Raw genomic sequence first — 8,632 nt, forward strand, 5'->3', positions numbered from 1 at the left:
TATTTTCAGTCAACCAATTTAAATAAATCAATTCCATGCTTACCTAGGAGGTAGACTTACATTAAAAGACATACAAATAGAGACAAATTCAGAGTATTTTGGCCTTTACTAAATATGGAGTTAATGGATATGTCATAGTAGTAATCAGTAATAATGATCAAAATTATCCATTGTTTTCATTTCATAAACAGTAATAAAGATTCATTTGATTTTCGTAAGCTCAATACTTAGTTTTAATTTTTAAGGGGAGTTTTAGAATATTTTAACTTTCTGTACCTTTTTAAACATAATTCCTGAATTTCAGAAGACACAGTGGCATGCTTATCTCTGCCTGGCTGTTCTTTTGAGTTAGCATATTCTTCTGTTACATTTTCAAGTTGATATTCATTTCTTGGGTTCTATTATAAGTCAAACAGTATCTTTTCTTTTTTTTCTATGACAATGACATTTATTTAATATATTCAGTATTTCACATTGTATAAATCCTTAGATTCGCTTCATTCACTGGACCATTTCTACAACAAATACACCAAAAGCACTCTATAATAAAATTATTACAACATTTCCAAATGACAAGATTGCTTTTGCCCCTGCTACTGCTGTTCACACACAGTACTTCCACAGCACAATACCTCATTAGAAGATCTAAAAATGTTTACCCTGTACTCTAGGCTGCTTAAGAAATTTGAAAACTGGTAATATTTATAATGGCATTAGCTCTTCTCAATACACAGCAATGTTTTAGAAACCTTGAACTTCATCTTGCAACACCAAAAGGGCTCAACACCCTAATTTCCCAGTTGCATTTTACAAAATAGGTTTCAGGGACTAAGAAAAGGGCCACATTATTAAAATGGCTGCCCAGAAATAGATTTTAGGAAGTCACAGCTCAAAATTGCTCTTTGTAAAATTCACACACATTTGAAGTATCAAATCATTGCTTCTTTACTTGGATTGCACTGTGCTGGTTATGTCTTTAGTAGAGCTGGAGGTTGAAAGTGGGTCAAGAGCATCATTTATGATATCCATTTTTCACACTTTCTGAAGCCACAGTTGGCTCTTCAGTTAAGGAGATTCTTCGGCTGTGGAATTTTCAGCTGTCTTTTTGGCACTCTTTGTCCAGAGACTATGGCAGCATTTACCTCTAGTTCTAATCTGGCAACAGAGCCCTGCAGGCTGCTGCTGGAGTCTCCTTTAGAACTAAATTCTGTGAAGGGGCTGATGGCCAGTTTGAAAATTCTGGAAGTTTAGGACCTGTGTTGTCCAAGTTAATTCCCTGTTCACTAGGCAATGGTTGCTGCTCAGCCTCCTCCAGTCCAAACCACCGGGGTGAGTATATGGGGTGTTTAGATCTTGCTAGTTTTCTTCTTCCAAGGGGGTTTCCTCCTGCTTTGGTTTATGTGTATTGGTATTATTTTGCTGGTTATTTACCCTAAAATGGCCTGCAGAGATATCACCTGCAGTAAGCTGACCAAAAATGGCCTTGTCAGTGTTACATCGTTATTGACTGGGAAGCCTGATTCTGACCACAGGACATCTGATTTCCATTGGGTGCTCCACTGGCAGGTGCACTGAAAAGCATCCCATGGCTGGAGAAGTGGTTTCCTGAGGCACTGTTTCCCTGCATGCCCTGCACATGAGGGGGGACCATGTTGGTTTGTTGCTAACATCAGAGACAAGCTGACATCATTATTTGCTGTAGTAGCAGGTTCACCATGCTGCTGGGCCATGTGGGGACTAGGCCCTGGTGGCTGCAGGACTTGCCCTTGAATCCCCATAACCTGAAATGAAGTGTTGTTTACCAGTCCTTGCTGGGGCAGGATCCACCCTGACATCTATCCTGTAAACTGCAGCATGTTTCCTTGCATGTTAGGAGTTGGTCCCCTCATTATTTACATTGGTCCTGGCATGACATTGGATTGGTTCTGGGTGTTAAACTGCTGCTTATTCTCCTGCATCTGATTGGTCATGCTCTGCTCTATCACTGGGTTCTGTTGTAACAGAACTTGTCCCTGAGTCCCCATCATCTGGTTATGTGGTGCCATTATTTGTTGGCCCTGCTGAGAAAGCAACTGCTTAGGTAGAGTCATTCTTTGGGGTGAAGGCCCAAAATTTTGGTTCTGAGCTTTCGTCATCATCTGGCCTTGTGGCATAAGCTGGGCCACTGAAAGGCTCATAGGGTTCTGAGGGTTCAGAGTTCCTTGTTGCTGCACCATCTGGTGCTGGGAGAGCACAGTCTGCTGGTGCATGCCCATCAGCTGACATGGTGGGCCTTGCATATTGCCCAGGTTCACCTGAGGAGCCCCAGAACTACCAGCTGGCTGGTTTGTTCCTGTTGCCATGAATTCCCATGAAGCCAGGCTGCATCATATTAGGTGGCCCATGGGACACTTACATCTGGTTTTGAGGAGGACCAGCTCCTTGACTACCTGCATGCTGGACATTTTAATTTGATCGTAGCTGGGGAGCTCCTGAATTCCAAGGGGTGATTGCTGTGGTGGAAAGCACTTGACCTTGCATAAAGTTCAGATTGGCCTGTCCTGGTGAGAGGCCAGGTGGGAGGCATTTAGGCAATTCCTCCAAGGGCTGGATTTAAATGCTGTGGCCCCTGGTTTAATGGTTGCTGCTGCAATACCATGAAGTTATGTGGCACATTTCCCTGTTGAACTGTAAGATTCCAACCCGGAGAACTGACAGGCTGTGAAATCCCCGGGGAAGTAGTTTATTTTGAGGTGGCCTTGGACTCATGTACTGCTGAGTTTGGTTAAGCGTGAGGCAAAATGCAGGGAATCCCTGCTAGGAGGAGGAGGGTGAGAAGACAGGAGACTTGGTGAGGTGGGGCTGCTGAAAGGGGGTTGGGCCTCTAAAGGGCTCTCCCTACATACTCTTCATCCAAGGAGCTGTGAGGAACAGCTCATCTGAGGACTGTTTGTATGGGCTTGTGAGGCTTGCTGGCTGCCAAAGAGATATGGAGGGGAGGCGGAGAGGTGTCTGTACCATTTGCTGAGCATGGTCTTGCCTGGTGTAGCTGTGGAATTGGGCCAGACAAGGAAGCCTTCTTCCACCCCTGGTTTGCAGTCACTGTGCCAAGACAACCCTGGGCTGAAGGAGGCTGAAGAGTTCAGTCTGGAGGAACAGGCACCTGAGTAGGGGCAGTAAACTGGGGTCAAATCCCCCGTGGTTTCTGCTGATGATGTTGGGGTCCTGGGCGGGTGTTTTGGGTTGATGCCTGGTACCATCATGGAAGATGACATGTTTCCAGCCTGGGGTATCATAGCAGAGGCAGGGCTGGTCACCTTATTAATCCTGGACCACCTGCCATGGGAAATCCTGCCTCCATGTTAACTGAACTTCCAGGTCCAGTGGGTCCATTCATTCTCACATCTAGGCATGGGTTCTGGCCAAAGTCACGTTGATAGCACCTTCCACTTCAATCTGAACAGAGAGGATCCCAAATCTCAAAACTGCTGGTTGATCTAAGCAGGATCCATAGCCATCCCAAACACTGTTCCATGGCTCCAACTTCTGTACCTTTAGCTTGCTGGATTCCATGTGTAATAAATTAGGCACATTCTTTAACGTGGTATTCGGTTTCCATTTGAAATCTTTATCATCTATATTTCCTTTGAAAGCCACAAAAGTTACAGAATCCTCCAAAATACTATAATTTTTTTGTGTCATCATCTTTTAGTCCGGAGTCAAAATCCATCTCTGAGTCTTATTGATGAACACAAGGAAGTATAGCTATCTTCTAAGTTTGGGAAATCATCCAAAACCATAGTGAATATTATTCCAGAACATAAGCCAAGTGGACAATGAGAAAATAAAAACAAATCTTTCTTAATTTTTGTCATTTATCCAGGTCATCTTCGAAGTGCAAACAAGCTGGCATTTTTAGGGCTTCTATTTCAAGGTAGGAGCCAAATCAAAATTGTGTTTAAGAACTCTCTGACCACTCTCAGAAAAGAAAGTCCCAGGACCTGAACATGAGCTTGCCCTTCCTGGCCGGCCTCAGAGCGCCAGATTGCGCTGTGCACATGACAGCTGCCCTCGGTGTGTGCAACCGCCAATCCTGGAGGTAGTGGTGAGTCTGGCCTTTAGCTCCCGCCTCCCGCAGCTCCACCCTCAGGGCCTCAGGGAGCATGTGGGGAGGGGATGGGCCGGGCCTTGAATAGTAGACCTGAGACACACAGCTATCGCATAATTTTATTGTGCTTCTTTTTAATGATTAACATTATTTAGGCTCGCATTTCCAGTATTTTGTTGGAAGGTACATTTCTGATGTATCTTCTGTTTACTTTTTAAAAGTGTGTCTTTTCCTACTAGAATCAAAACACCAGTATAGCCAATGTCTTGTCTGTGCCAGTCACAATGCAATTCTCTGAACTGGGCAAAGTTCTTACCAAAATTTTAATGTGTTAGAAAATGATAAGATCTCTGCTTTGCCTTTGGGGCTGGCCCGAAGTTGACAAGTTTAAGGGCTTCCAAGCGCTGCAAACTTGCCCAGCCAGCCTCCAGTCAAGGTATCAGTGTTTTTTGACGCAAATAATTTTTCTAGTCTTATCAATCAATTATATTCATCAAAAATTATCGAGACCAAAATATTAATAGAATTCACTCACTCTGTCATTCCTTTGTTATTTTATTTTCTTTCCCACATCTTTTTGGCTTGTCTGTCACCCAACTTTTCTCTGGTGAACTCATTAACTGTGCAAAGTTTAGTTTAAAAATCTGTTTCCTGAAACTAGCAACCCACGATTCCTAGGCTCCCCCTTTTTACTGCACCACAAAACGTAATTAATGTAGGAAATTGAAATGCGGCACTCTACAAAACACTACTTTGGCATAAGGATTATTTTGAACAGAAGAGAATTAAAAAGAAGCTGCTGCAAGAAGTACTCACTCCCTCCCTATTTGTCTGAAAGCAGGACATACATTCACAATGGCGTACGGTTGTTGTCCTCTCTCTACCAAGGAAGACAATTGTTGATTACTAAAAACATCTTGAGGTTATTTCTCTGATGACAACATTAGAAGAATCTACTTAATTAATCCCCATTTTTTTGCATCTCCACAATTTAATGCCCCTGGACAAAGATTTTTTTTTTTTTTGTCTCATTTCTCTAGAAGTTTCTTTTGGTAAAGGTACTGTATAAGCCAAAGTTCCTACACCTTTGAGAATTACTTATTCCCAAGATAATATTTATGTGAGTACAAAACATACATCTAAATAAACTTGTATTTGTTATCTAATTACTCTGTCTTTAGCTACACAAGTCAATCTCAACTAAGAATTTACAAGAGTAGAGGGAAAATTATTTTTCTTTCCTTAAAATATCATACATTATTAATGTCTAGGATAATTTTTCATAGAGCTGTTAATGTACAGCTTCTATTAAATTAATCTGTATCCAAAATTGATAGTTTTAGGTATAAAATGTTATACCACACATTTTTTTTTCTGAATGAGAAAAGAAATAAGTATCAGAGTCACTAACATGGTGATTCCAGAGAACTATAGGATTTTAAGTAGGAATATTAGAAATAGTTCCAGAAATATTAATACTCTAAGGTGAAGGCCAGCAATGCCCATCTCCAAGAAATTTTGGTATTGGAAATATGCCCACACCCATTTGATAATTACTGAAGTAATGAGATTAATTTGCATGTATGTCTCAGTAAAGTCTATTCCATTACTCTGGTTATGATCCTAGATCATAGCCACTAGCAAATTCCTTTATCAGAAAAGAATTACTAGCAAATTAATGACTTAGAAAACTATTCCTGTTCTTAATGCCCAGAAGTATATTATGTGTTTATCTTTCAATATATTTTATATTTTATACCAATAGCATGTTAAAACAGCTGCCTTGCATTTTAAGATAGCATGGATAAAGAACAAATTTAAGAATCTAAAATAAAATAAAAATAGCATTATTCCAATTATACTTTACATAAAAACTTAAGCCACATTTCTAAATGTTAATCATGAATTTCTATAAACATCTATAATTATTACCGTAGTATGTATTACTACCTTTGGCTCATAGGATTAGCTTTAGATGTGGTGATCATAATTTAGCCCTCTTTCATATTTAAGAATTTTAAATATAATAAAGAAACATGCAACTGAATAATTTTTCTGCTGTGCTTAGTGTGATTTACTAAATTTTGAGCTTTAATTCTCTTACTATCGGTAGGACATTTAAAGAAAATAAACATCTCTAAAAACATTCTTATATAACAGGGTAGTTAAATGTATAATGTTTTCTATAGATATTACATCACATCAGACTCTGTCACATTAGATAACAATTAAGAATTTTTACTGCCCTTTCAGAAATCAGTCAGGAATAGCTAGGAGTGGGTATAGAAATAGACTACCTTTAATCTTATAGTTATTGAACCGGTCAGTATAAAGAACTCTTCTGTAGAACTGGGTCACATAATGTACTCATTTCATTCAGCAGGTTATAATATGGTACCCTATTAATGTTGACTAGATTTCAACCAAATGACTATATAGATGTAAAAGGCTTAATATCCTATTAGCAATTCAATGATTCATCTAGTCCCCCAGGCTTGTTTCTAATCATAGCTTCTAATATCATATGTAATATTGGAAAGTGCGTATAAAAACTTTAACAAATTGAAGCTTGCACGGTTGACATATATACTAGATAAAAGGTCTCTTTCATATCACTTTGCTGTATTATCATTGTACCTATGAAATCCTTTTTGTTACATTTAGCTTAAATATACATATATATTATATAGCTAACAATCCTATTAGTTCTTCAAGTAAAGAATGTTATAGAATAAATGCAAATTGACTTATAATGTACAATCGACTAGTTAAATTTGGTGTAAAGCCTTATTAAACATTTATATTATTTCTAAATGTTAGCTCTTATTTTTGAAGAGATTACCAATGTATGATAATCAAGAATAAAAGGAAGTACAAACAAATTGTGAAAGACTTCTATCCTGCCAGGGGGCTCTTTTTTTGGATAACACACAGAAAAGTTAGAATATTACTGTTAACATTTCTGGAATATTTGGATATAACATGAATTAACAATTTGAAGAATCATAAAAAATAGGCTTTCTTAACATGAAAAAAATTTTGAATATTGTCCACATCTAAAATAATCTTATTAATAAATTCAGAGATCTGAAATAAAATGCAAGAATCGCAATAAAATATACATTTTCTTCTCACCTTTTGGCCACTCTGAGTCAAGAACACTAAAATGAAGAACACTAAAAGTGAAACCTAATGTAAAGATATAAATAACTAAGATAAGTCTTTTAAGGCTAAGAAGATAAAATATTCTAGTTTTAAAAAAATAGTGAAGGTCTAAAAGCATGTAATTTTGTAAACAATTGTAAAATTATTTCTTATAATACTTAGAAATTTCAAGGATTTACTATGAATATGACTAATCAATTGAGATCATTCTGGGATTTTGTCATTGAGATTGACAGGAAAATGTTTTTATTCTTGATGAGAAGTACACATAATTCATAGAAATGATTTCTTTACATTCCACAAACTAGTTGATCTTAAATAGTTGAGAATCAATACCTTTTCAAGCACAAATTTTGTGTGGCTAATGGTAAAAAGCAGAAAATCTTTGTGTTTGAAATTAGAGTAATAAGAAGGAAATCCAAAAATTGTTAATAACAAAACATGAAAATATCTAGCAATATAGTTGAATTTATTTGAGGGAAATAATAAGTTGTCACTGTAGATATTTGCATATATTAAGGTATAAGGAGATACACAATTAGAAGTGAATGTGACCCCTGATTAAATGTTATGGGTAGATTTTGATTTATGTAGATTACCACTATTTGAAAATAATCTCTACTCACAAATATTAGAAAATGGTGAAGAATGTGGGCAATATTTAAGTTTTACGACTTTAATGGTTATGTATTTTCAATTGAATTCAAATAGTTTAATAATGTTTTATGACAAGGTTAAATATCTGTCAGTTAAAATAAGAATTATAAACACCTATATAATTAATATATGCTTTTTAGTAATGTTTAGGCTAAAAAATACTATTCTAAATGAACATATTTTGAAATTACATTGCATACAATATTTACTCTCACCAGAATTATTGATTGAAAGATGTTTATTCTTCAGTAAAATGGCCCCTATCATAGTTTAAAATTTTCTGTTATTAATATAAGGAACATAAACACTATGTAATTGATGTGTGCTTTGCAGTACTTTTTAGCCTAAAAATGTGAGTCTAAATGAACATATCTTTGAAATTACAATGAATAGCATATTTACCCTAGCCAAAATTACTGCCTGAAAGAAGTTCATTCTGAACTAAAATGACTCCATGATAATTTAAAATATTCCAAAGAATTAATTTCTATTTATTAGTAAATTTCAATGATTCCAAGAATTTCAATATTTAAACAGCTGCAATGTTAATAAACAAGGCAATTATTTTCAGATTCAAGTGATTCAAATTATCTTAATATCACCTTTTAAAAGAGAAATTTCTTTTCCCTTATAGTGGTAATATTTGATAGCTAAAATATATGTTGATTAAATTTTTAACTAATTGATAGATTAGCACACTTTCAGCCTTTTTCTTTCTTCCTT

At 36.6% G+C, this 8,632-nt stretch overlaps 1 pseudogene; it reads right to left on the minus strand.

The window, feature by feature from the left end:
* Positions 1–945: 945 nt before the first annotated feature.
* LOC104863974 lies at positions 946–3,779 on the minus strand (annotated as a pseudogene).
* Positions 3,780–8,632: the final 4,853 nt, after the last annotated feature.

This window comes from Fukomys damarensis, unplaced genomic scaffold, assembly GCF_012274545.1.
Source record: "Fukomys damarensis isolate Sample0158 unplaced genomic scaffold, DMR_v1.0_HiC HiC_scaffold_14, whole genome shotgun sequence".
Classification (NCBI taxonomy): domain Eukaryota; kingdom Metazoa; phylum Chordata; class Mammalia; order Rodentia; family Bathyergidae; genus Fukomys; species Fukomys damarensis.